Source organism: Takifugu flavidus, chromosome 1 (genome assembly GCF_003711565.1).
Source record: "Takifugu flavidus isolate HTHZ2018 chromosome 1, ASM371156v2, whole genome shotgun sequence".
NCBI lineage: Eukaryota > Metazoa > Chordata > Actinopteri > Tetraodontiformes > Tetraodontidae > Takifugu > Takifugu flavidus.
This window is the reverse complement of record NC_079520.1, coordinates 24,245,265-24,256,465: the sequence shown is the minus strand read 5'-3', so window position 1 is coordinate 24,256,465 and position 11,201 is coordinate 24,245,265. Positions and strand designations below refer to the sequence as shown.

The window sequence follows — 11,201 nt, the reverse complement described above, 5'->3', positions numbered from 1 at the left end:
TTAGCATTTAGCTCTAAACAGGTGCATAGCTGCACAGAGTTCCTAGCGTGGTCGCTAATGTCGGTGCTGGGATAAAAACTGATGAAAATAGGGATCAAAACACACATTCTTACACATTCTTCTTCTTTGATCGGGATGCCAGAGCGATGTGCCCCCGGCAGTGAAGCACGATGGGTAAATATAATATTGTCACATGCTCCACTTAAACACAGTGATGGTTCACTACTGAAAAGAACTTTTTGTACAATTATTTAAAGCCGTTTATGAACAATCCTTGACTCGCTCTCCTTGACCCAGATGTGATAACGGAAAGAAAAAAAATCCTCATCTATATTTGGATCAGTGTGTCAGTCCTGTGATGAAATACCTGACTGAGAGAGAGAGAGAGAGGGAGAGAGCACAACGCTGGGCTTTGGTCTGACAGGTCAATCCCTTTCAGAACTTCCCGGTGGAACACAACGCGGAAGGTTTCATGACACGAAGGTCAAACGTTCTGCAGGAAAGTGTATCAAATTTATTTTTCTGTTTCGTCTGTTTGGTACCCCAGACGGTCCCATTTTGAGCGAACAGACTCTGAAATCACCCGTCCGGACCTGCAGTGTGATGAGCTTCAGCGGCCTGAGACATATTGGCCACTCAGAGCTATTTGAGGCTATTTCATGTGCAATTAAAGAATTCCAACTTGATGAGCTTTAAAATTAGCTACAGGTAGAAGTGGTTCCATTTTCTGAGTCTTGAGTTGATTGGTTGTGGATGATTAAGACGTTGGCTTACATATTGATGGAATAGTTTTAATTAAAAGGAGCCAAGGAGTCAGCTATGGGGGTTGTTAAGCTTAAAAAAACATGAATTTCAACCATCTGTCAAGAGATTTAAATGTTAGCCCGAAATTGGACGTGTAATTTTTTAAAATGTATTCACTTCCGTCTCATTCTTAAGGGCAAAATTGGTACAAAATTGGAAATAAATGGACCATAGTGACCTTTTTGTTTTTAAAAATAAACATTGGCTATACATTTTCCACCACGTTAATCTCTGACTTTTATGAGCATCCCGAACCTAACTGAGCCAAAGACCCCCCCACATTTCTCCCTTCATGACACCTCTGATATGGCAGAAGCAATAAAATTAATAGCATTTGAACAATCAGAGGTTGGCTCCTTTAGCCTGATGTAATTGCAGTTTGAGGGGATGGTCATATTAGCCAATTCGAGGATGAGGAACAAGCCTGGAACAGGCTGAAATCAATGCTTCCTGTCACTTGTGAGCAGAAAAAATGGTGCCTATTGTTCCGTCCCGTCCCTCCCCCCGACAGCTGGGGTACACACGGCGCACCGACATCTTTCCCTTCCTCTTTAACTTTACGCCGGTGATTTATCCCGTGATTTCCCCCTTTCAGCTGTCAGTCTCCCGGCGTGTTTCTGACTTCTGACACGGAGGAAACGGGCCACGGTGTCACCGGCGGGTCAGCGTGCGCTCCCGACGCGCGCGTCTGCGCGTCGTTGGGACCGGATCGCGGACGCGGTCCGTCCTCGGCGCGGCCGCGGCGGCACCTTGACGTCAGCGTTGGGCCCAGACTGCTGCCGGGGCTCCTCTGCCGCCGCCGCCGCCGCCGCCGCTGATGTCTCCGCCGCCGCCGATGCTGCTGTTGCTGCTCTCAAACATGTCTTTGTTATTCAGAGCTTTTCCATCAGAGAGCGGCGACCTGCAAAACACGGAGGGTGGCGCGTCCGATCCATGGGAGGATCGTGGGTGTGCGGTGGGTGTGCGCTGCGTGTGCGCACCGCCGCGTCTGCCTGCCGTTAATGATTAATAGGCTGTCACAGCCTAGTTGTGTAGAATTCACCATATAAACAGTCAAATTATCTATCTATCTATCTATCTATCTATCTATCTATCTATCTATCTATCTATCTATCTATCTATCTATCTATCTATCTATCTATCTATCAAAGGATTGATTGGTGATTATCTAGTTTAATGCTCTAGATTGCGTCCTAGCGTTCGCTCTTTTACATAAGTGCCCCCAAATCGGGATTATGCGCGCACAAAGCTGCAGATCGGATGGTCGCGTTGGCTCCAGCAGCTCCAACGTTCTGTTGCTGTTGCTGCTGCGGCTGCTGGCTGCTGCTGACAGTCCGGCTCCGCTCCCGGGCTCCCTCCTCCCGGCGTCTCCGCGCCCAAGACAGAGGAATCCGCGACGCATTTTGTCTGCAGCCACCGAGCCAGGGTCCCTCTGGTAATAGAATAGCCAATGTAATTTGACACTTCAACTTACTGCGCTCTCTACCCGAGTCTATTCAGTTACTCACCTACTGACGTTGAGCCAGTTCTCAGTGGCCGTGAGCAGGGGGAGACATTTAAATACAAGAGGGCGAAAAATCACCGAGGACTTTCTCCGCGTAATAACCCGGTGAGTGGCTGCAAACTTCACGTTGCTGGAGGTGCCGCGTTTGTTTAGTGAAACGGGGTTTTGTTTGTTTGTTTGTTTGATTCCACTTTGGCTCAGATTGTTTCTCAACAATGAGTGACCACTTGAACTGGAGCGCGTCGGTGCACGCGATCGTCAACCGCAGGGATGAGCTTTTATTGGGTCTATTTGTGCGCGGACGTCGGGGTTGAACCGGCGAGCCGTCAAAGCAGGTTGTCCATTTGGCTGGAAACAGATGCCGCGTTGGTCCTCCGATGCGGCTTGGAGGCGACATGTATGCGTGTATGCGTTTGGCTCGCAGAATGAATCACGCTGCGCTTGTGTATGTCTGCGTGCGTGCGTGTTTGCAAGCCTGCGCCTTTACGTTTGGCCCGTCTGATGTACACAAAGCACATGGTGCGAGGGGAACCAGCGCCAGCCGCCGATAGGCAGCGGATTATCCCCGAAATGTCACGTTTACGCACTCATTCGCCCAACTTTATTCACGGCAGCACGCGTGCATGTTGTTAAAGGTTATTTGCGCCCCTGTCTGGAGTTTTCCCTGCTGCTGCTCATCGCTGGGTCGTGTTGGTTGAACAAGTTGACCCTCTGAATTCCTGCTGCACGGATCTGCAGCTGAGGTCGGCTCTGGTGTCGACATGTAGCAGAGAAACCAACGGTCTTTTGTGAAAAGTTCTTCGCCCTCGGCCCATCGGAACCCCTCCTTTTCGTTGTCAGCTTCGTGCAGAAAAGTTCGTTTTCCTCATTTGTGCTCAGCTCTGCAGCAGCATCCACATCCCTGCCTGTGCTGATGCTGGTTATTGAGCAACAGCTCAGCTGCTCTGTTTACATTGCTGTCATGCAGCCCCTGCAAACTTTCAGGTGCCGCTTCGGTGCGGGATGGGAGAGGAGGGTGTGAGGCTGGTTAGCTGCCATCTGCGTGCACCTGGCCCTTTGATCAGGCTCTGTTCAAGCCCCTGCAAGGTCCATCTTTCACTCTGCCAGCATTGTGAGTGCTCTTTGTGACACGTGTGACTGGTTGAGCTCGGATTTTTTTTCTTCTTTCATGGAAAGCTTCCAAAACTTGCAGTAGAATAGAGTTGGTGTCAGACAGAGGAGGAGGTTTTTGGTCCCCGTCCCCTCTCTCCCAGTCACCCCACCTCTCTGGGGCCCCGGGTCGGGCTCCTGAATAACCATGGGACGGACCCCACCAGGCTGACCTTCTTCTATTCAACTCGAGGATGTTGAAACACCAGCCGTCAAACAAAAGACACATTGAAACAGAGATCTGCAACCCAGCACGTGCGTCTGGGCCCTGAAGTAGACCATTTATTAACTCTTGAGCCTCAGCACACAGAAAACCGTTAGGGGCCACGGAGCCACTAAAAACCAGAACGTAAAAAATCCCGTTTTCTTTATCCCCCCCCTCACTTTCAGGACAAATATTTATTTTTGCCCGGGCTGCAGAGAAGCGGTCTGTGTTTCGCTCGCTGCCCATAAGATGTGGCGAGAGTAAAAGAGGAAGCTGGAAATGACCGAGCCTCGTGGGAAATAATTCGACTCTCAGATCAGAGAGGACACACAAGAGGCCTCATTACCTGCAGCAGCGCTGCTGGCTAGTGCGTGAGGACACTGGCGCGCCTCCGCTAGCACCCAACCGCTACTAAAATAGCATCTCTGAGCATCAGCCGTCTGAAAACATCCCTCAAACACAGCACAGCATGAGACAGCATGTGATTTTACAGAGACAAACACGGCTGCCATGCAACTCGACCCTCGGCCGCTAGCTTTTGCAGCCTTTTACCAACAATGTGCACATAAGTAGCCGGTAAACACAGCTGTTAGACGGTGTATAATGTCATAATGTTATTGATTCGACCTGGGAATTCCACTTGCGGCCAGCAGCCCTCTGAAGCGCTCCAATGTGGTGGTGGGGGGGCACGCAAGCGACTGTTCCAGCTCCACGGGAGGTTTGCGTATAGGTTTCCCTCAAGGTTTTCCTCTATCTGAGGTTCCTTCGGAGGGAGTAAAGTGCTGCAGCTCTGTTTTGAACGGCACTTTTCCTTCAATAAACCTACTATCATCACAGTTGCGGGGAGTTCATTAGTAAAGGTTATGTTGTCGCTCCCTTTGTTAAAGTAAGAGGCTTTTGAAAGCAAGTCCTTATTTCAGAGGGAAATAGTTCTTTTTTCTTTGACATCTACAGGCGCTGGTTACTTAGTGACAACAAATATTTGATGGGAACTCCTCGTGATGCCTCTGCGGAGTGTGTAGCGTGCCCCACGAATTGTACAAGATTACACTGCCCTTGTTTTCTTTCCAAAATGTCTGTTTGCGGCGTTGTTAAGCGCGCCACAGTTTCTCTGCAAAGAAAATATTCGGTGTTCTCCAGAGGTGCAGGAACCTCAGCAGCAATGTTGTTATTACATATTACATGTTTATACGTGCGTGTCCTAATTTTAGGGCGCGCAAATGAATACTTCTACCCTCTAAAATGACTAAATAAGCAAAGTCTCCGTGTCTTCCTGCGTGTGTTGGTCTGCATTCCTGGTTTGCGTCTGTGATGATTTGCGACGCGGCTGACACGTGCGCGGGCGCAGATGTGCGCGTCGGGGTTCTCATGGCAGGGCAGGACGGTCGGTCTGTACCTGTCAGCTTGTTGACTGTTAATAGCGAGCTCGTATTTGCAAAACACAGCTCAGGGAAGAGGAATCGGCTCCGCGTGTTCGTGCGTCGCGGAGTGTGTCAGCCAGCGCCGCTTTCGTGCGTCGGGGAGATGCAGAGCAAATGGCAGGATGGGAGCGGTTGGGAGTGACGCCAGACCACACATCATTTAATCATGTTAGAGTGTGCAACCACGTTATGCGTATTTTGGGCTGCACCGGCGAGAAAGAGCCGTCTTCCTGCCTTCCTGGTGGAGGAATAAACGACAGGTTTGCATGAAGGACGAACGTGACGTTTTTGAGGAGGTTGATTTGTTAAATGACATCGATCTCAGGCAATAAAAACAAACAAACAAAAAAACCCGCCTAAATGTCAGGTTTGTTTTGCAGCTGCAGTTTGCGTCCACTTGAAAAGTGGATGTGTGGCGGCGTGACCATTGTGCATATTAGCAGTGGATTTGAACGTGTCCTTTTGGCTTAATCCCATTGTTGACTCTGCTGCTAAGTACCGAGTGTGTTATTTTTGCTCTTTTTAGGGAGCCCCTCTCTGCATAATCTCCCTTAATCTAATCTATCCTCCTTCATAATGGAGCGGGAATGATGTGACCTCATAGGAAAAGCTTTAGCGTAGATCCATACCAAACAAACGATAGTGTCTGCATCTTCCTCAGCCCCTCTGGCAAAGCTCTTGTAAAAATGCAAGTAACCTCTGTGCCCCTTGTTAGCCTGAACAATAGGCCTGCCTTCTCTTACAGCCATGCCGGGGAGGAAGTTAGCCGCAACACAAAACGCATATCTTGTGATTAATAAGTCTAAATCTCTGGAGTTTCTTGTCTGGAGCTCGAGCCTTGCTGGAACGCCGGGGAAATTCCCGTCTTATTTATTCCGGTTCTGCGCTCCGTTTCATGGATGCCACGATTATTATGGTTAGAATAGCGTTTTCACGTATTGGCTATAAAATGTGACGGCAAGAGTGCAAACGGTCATTCTGAAAATGGTGTTTCTCTCACCAAGAGCACAGAAAACTGAAATATTCCCACAGGTATGATGCGCAAGTAGAAAAACTTGAAAAATCTCTCTGGAACCCGCAGCCCTATTTTGGTATTTAGGCTGAAAAATGACAAAAATGGCTCTGAAAACGCTCTCGTTGCACCGGTGTGAAGTCTTGTTTTGCGTATTTGAGAGTGTTCGGACTCCGAGTTTCAGAGTTCTAAAACCAAAGTCCAGTAAAGTTCAGTGTGTCCCAACCGGAAAAGAGGAGGCTGAGGGGGGACGTGCGACCCATATCCAGAAATCAGAACCAGTTTGAAGACAAAGAAACTTTAAATATATTACGGTCTCAGTCGAAGATTAGATGCACTAGAATTTAGTAAAAGAAGCAATAAAATCTATTAGTAGTTAGTGACCAGAATGTTAACTGCCAGGTTAGGCAGGCTCCCTCATGAACTGGTGATCAGGTGACAATTAAAATGTCATCTAATGATCCGTTTCACTATCAGTGGCGCTGAGATAAATGTGTCATCTGAATCCGGAGTCACATCCGGATTCTTCGAAGTCTCATCTTCCGTTAATTAAACGAGCCCAGAGGAACCTGTTTACATATTTCCCTGAGAATGGGGCGGCCGCGCTCCGAGGGGTTGAAAACATCTCCGGAGGTGTAATCTCTAAGAAAACAGGGAATAGCGATGGATCCTGAGGGGCGTCGCGGCGTGCAGCCCGGGAGCGCAGGAAGAGGCGGGATCCACTCCTCTGATGAGTAATGGCTCTCAGTAAGAGGTGGAATTACATTCAGCGCCCAGCCTCAGGTGGCGGCGGTGAAGGGGGGGGGGGGGGGGGGGGGGGGGGGGGCATGTCCCATTGTTCTCTAACACGGAAAATTAACTGGGATTTACTAATACACACTCAAGTTCTCCCCCATCCTCTCCCATGCTCCTACAGTGAAGCTCCTGGTTTGATCTGCCCCCCAGCAACACTAGATCCACTTCCCCCCCCTTTTAAAGAACTCTTCTACCTCTCCACCCCCACGCACGTTACTTGCTTTCATGTTTGCAATCAAAGTTTAGAGGACAAGTGGGTAAAAGCCACAACTTGTTGCTCTTTCGCCTGTGCGGACGCGCGCGAGGCTTCTATTCAAATGCAGCTTTGCATTTCCATTTTGCACCTTTTTGCTTTTTGCATACTCGCCTATGATGACCCGGAGCTGCCCCCCCCCATCCCCCCGGCCTCCTACGGGCTTCCCTTTGGAGGTGAACTCGCGCCGTCGTTCCTGTTTGGATTTGTCTGGCTAGTCCAGACGTTCGGTAAAGGCGCGCGGTTTAGCCACGTTTAGCTTCCTCTGCTTTCGGCTTAATCCAAATCTTCCACTAGTTGATCAGCCCAAAACAACAAACCTCAAATTGGTGCATCACCTAAAGCATGATGGGAGCCGCAGAGCCAGATTGTGTTTACCATAGGGTGTGCATGTATCGGACCGCAACTGAACACGTGCACTCCCACAGACGTGTCACTTAAGGTTACTCCCGAGTCCTGCGTGTAAGAGTAGCGTTCCCAGGGTTCAGTGGGTCAACGCGGTTCGCTGGGCATCAAACGTGTTTGCGCACGGGCGCAGCATGTAGGTGACCTAAAACGTGTCCCGCAGCCTTGTGCCGCGCCGCCGCTGCGCCAACTTAGATAACTCTGTAAACACATCCTGTTTCCTTATGTTGCCTCGTCCTGTTGGCCGGCGGCGTGTCCCATCCTCAGCTGTGGCTTCAGGGGAGGCGGGAATGAAAACTAGAATTCACACACTGATAGTAATTACAGATATCATAACAACCACGGCCGCTGATAAAGGCTAATTAATTTGGAAGCGTTTTTCCTGGATGTAAATATACAGCGAGACACACGCGAGCCGGGCGCTAGCTATTTATAGGTGCGGATTGCGTAAGCTTTTAATTCTAACGGCGGGGTGTTCTCACTTTGTCAGTATCAAACAGAGGAAAGCTGCGACTGACCAGATTATTTATACACGTTCTAGCATCACACCCTTCCTCCTTCATGGCAAACGCCGTGCGGCCTGAAGGTCTCGCAAAAAAAAAAATGTTGACGGTGGCCGCTATTTTTGACCATCTGCTCTGAAACGGGGGCATATTTGAGTCACAGACACTGTGGTGTGAGGCTGTGACCGTGACGTGCCTGGCGTGTTGGGAGGGAGGGAGGGAGGGAGGGAGGGAGAGGCGCCTCACCCGAGGGTACAGCATCCTCCTCGCAGCTCGGGGTGCGCGCGGCTTTTCACTGATGTGTGCTACATTAGCATGAAGGGTTGATGGAGGGAGGGTCTGGTGCGGGGGGGGGGGGGGTCTGTTCTGGGAGGAGGGGGTTGGTCCTCCACATCTTGGATGAAGAAAAAGGGAGAAAATCTCTTTGTACTTGACTTACGGCATAAATATTGCCAGTGAGATGAAATACTCTGAGGTCAGAAATGTCCGAGTGTCTGAGTGTGTGTCTGTGTGTGTCTGTGTGTGTGCGTGTGTGTGTAAGGTAGGAATGTGAAACCTAATCTGAGCTGGGCGGAGGAGTGAAGGGGTGAGAAGTGCTTTATGACTTTCTTTGGGGGAAGAGAATCCCAGAGACTCGGTGGCTTCACAGGACACTTGCTGATTAACTAGGTTTCCAAGAGTTGCGAACATTCATTTTTGTTCATTTTTGTACATTTAGTGTGTTTTTCCGACGCACGTTAGCCTTCGTCACTTACTTCATCGATCAGGTGGTTTGGGCGGTTGGGATTGGACCATAATGATGTAAAATGTTAAAACTAATCCAGTGGGAATGATGGTGAAAACACGTCTTGATATATTGGACATTACTTATTTTTCCAGTTGTGGTGACACTGCTGATGTTAGCTTTAGCACTAGCCGCCATCACTGTTTTACCAGCAGGCGACGGCTTTAATGTTCAGACTCAAATATGCAGTCAGTTTATTTCTGCTTTTCCCCCTGTGCTTTAGCAGCATTTAAACCAAATTACACACACCTCTGATTGGATCTCACCCTCCGAATTGGACACTTTCGATCCAAGCTATCCAGCTAGTGGACGATAGCGGCTAAATTCTTTTCTCTTATCTGGTGTCTTCCTCAAACGCTGCGTGGTCTTGCTGCACCCAGAGTTGGTGAAGGCTGATCGACACATCCTGCTGCCTAAACTAATTAAACGTTCACCACCTACTCAACTGCTATCAAGCGCTGATGAACTGTAATTCCTGGTGATATTAAGCTGTGATCAGCTGTCATGGTGAAGCAAACAAGAGGTTGGGAATCCCTCAACCCCCCTTTTTTAAACACTGTAATTCTATTTATATTGGATCCTCTTCGCTATCTCCATTTGCCATATTGTAAATCACTAGAGGATTAGATCCCGACTATGAATTTACATACAGGGAGAAGGATTTTTGTTGTTGTGTGGCTGTATTTGTGTCAGAGAAGTTAGTTTTGATGATATTAGCGGCCCGGTGTTTTCCCAAATGCATTTTAATTGGGAGAGATTGAGGAATGTCGCCTTTAAAAGAGCGGGCGGCCAGACAGGATGGGAAGAATGCACCTAAAAACAACGTCTTTCAAGAGCTGCCGCCAAGTTTTCAAAGAAAATGTGCGTTCGATAATCGAAGCTGCGCGAATCAAAGCTGGGAAGTTTCACTGCGATTCTGGGAAGTGGCTGCTTTTAAACTTGCGCAGCCTAAAGAAGGAGGAAAAACAAAAGTAAAAACGCAAAAGTCTTTGGATTCATCTTAATCAGACTCGTGATGAAAGACTGATCTCTTCTGCAGGCCTCTCATATCGTCCCTGTCCAAAGCCAAGATGGTGACGGGCCGCACGCGCACCGCTGACGGCGCGTTCGCTAACGCTGCCATGATTAGTGCGCTCCCACAATCTCTGAATTATTTGAATGGATCCAACAATGGCGTTGGAGCGTCTGCTGCTTGAATATTCTGGAGCTTATATGTTTCCCCTCTTGCGTTTCCATCAAAATATGTCCATTTTCGCTGTCCTTCCGTCCCCATTCTGGCACTTTAAAGACAAAGCCCGGGCGCCGGCCTCACCTGTCGGGGCGCTCACCTTCATTTGTCTACAAAATAGCTTGTTTGCAGAGGCGCTGAATGTTGCATCTCTCCATTTGTATGCGAATCACAGCTACACAAATAAAGAATTTCCCTAATGTTTGCTGCAGCAAAATCACATCCACCTTATTTATGCTGCTGTCTACACCTGAAGACATAATTCCAGCCTTAATCTTTCCCAGGCGCTCCAGCCTGCTTTATATTGAGGATTTCATCACGCCAGGAGTTGTAAGGGGGAGGAATATGAATTATTGTCATTACTGTTGCCGCTGATAGGAGTTGTTTTTTTTATTATAAACAGCCTGGAAGACAACAAGTGAGGAATTAATAAGCAGTTCGGTCTTCATGTGTCAGATGACTGAAAACGGGATCTTCGGAATAATTGTGATTATGCAGCTTGAGTTTATTTTTAATAAATCTCTTAACCGTATGGATGGAAGCCAAGTAGCTCGCATACGTCTCTTTAAATAACTTTTATTAAAGATATTTGTCTCCTGTCGGTTTAAATCCAAAAGTTTCTCACTTTTGGAGGGAGAAATTGGGAAACCGCTTTGCGGGTGAAAGCCCTCGAACATGAATATTTAATGGCCGCATTTTAACCAGGCTCGTAAAATCCGAGAGGATGTGGCTGGGAAGAGCGGCGAGGAGCGTGCAGAGCCGGCTGCTTTTGTTGCCTCACAGTGGTGGGAGTTCATTTCAATTTCGCCGCTAATTTAAAGCCGGGGTCACCGTCCGCCGCCTCGGCCGGACCGGAAACGCGGCCGACGCGAACAGAACGTGGGTCCGTGCACACTTCCCTCCATCCGTGCCTTCCAGCCGAACGCCAATAAAAGGAGAAGAGGAGCGGGATCTCCTTAATATGCAAGCTCTCGGTCTTTTCCTCGTCTTGTCATGCATTTTTAAAATTCTGCTCAGCCCTCCGCCGAGCCAGACGGGGAGCAGACAGACACAGAGCTGATTGTTACGTTTGATAAAGCTCGGCGTTTTCAGCTCAGCGGGGTTGTTTTCCTGGATGCAAGCTTTTCCCCTCTGAGCT

General features: G+C 48.8%; 1 protein-coding gene across 3 annotated transcripts in view; it reads left to right on the top strand.

The window, feature by feature from the left end:
* Positions 1-2,075: 2,075 nt before the first annotated feature.
* LOC130521859 (zinc finger MIZ domain-containing protein 1-like) overlaps positions 2,076-11,201 on the top strand; it is an 81,267-nt gene continuing 72,141 nt past the window's right edge. Inside the window, exon 1 of one of the 3 annotated variants that reach the window (XM_057025703.1) lies at positions 2,076-2,413. The gene's annotated coding sequence lies outside the window, so the exon portion shown is untranslated. The remainder of the gene's footprint in view (positions 2,414-11,201) is intronic. The other 2 variants (XM_057025695.1, XM_057025714.1) reach the window with 2 other exon arrangements.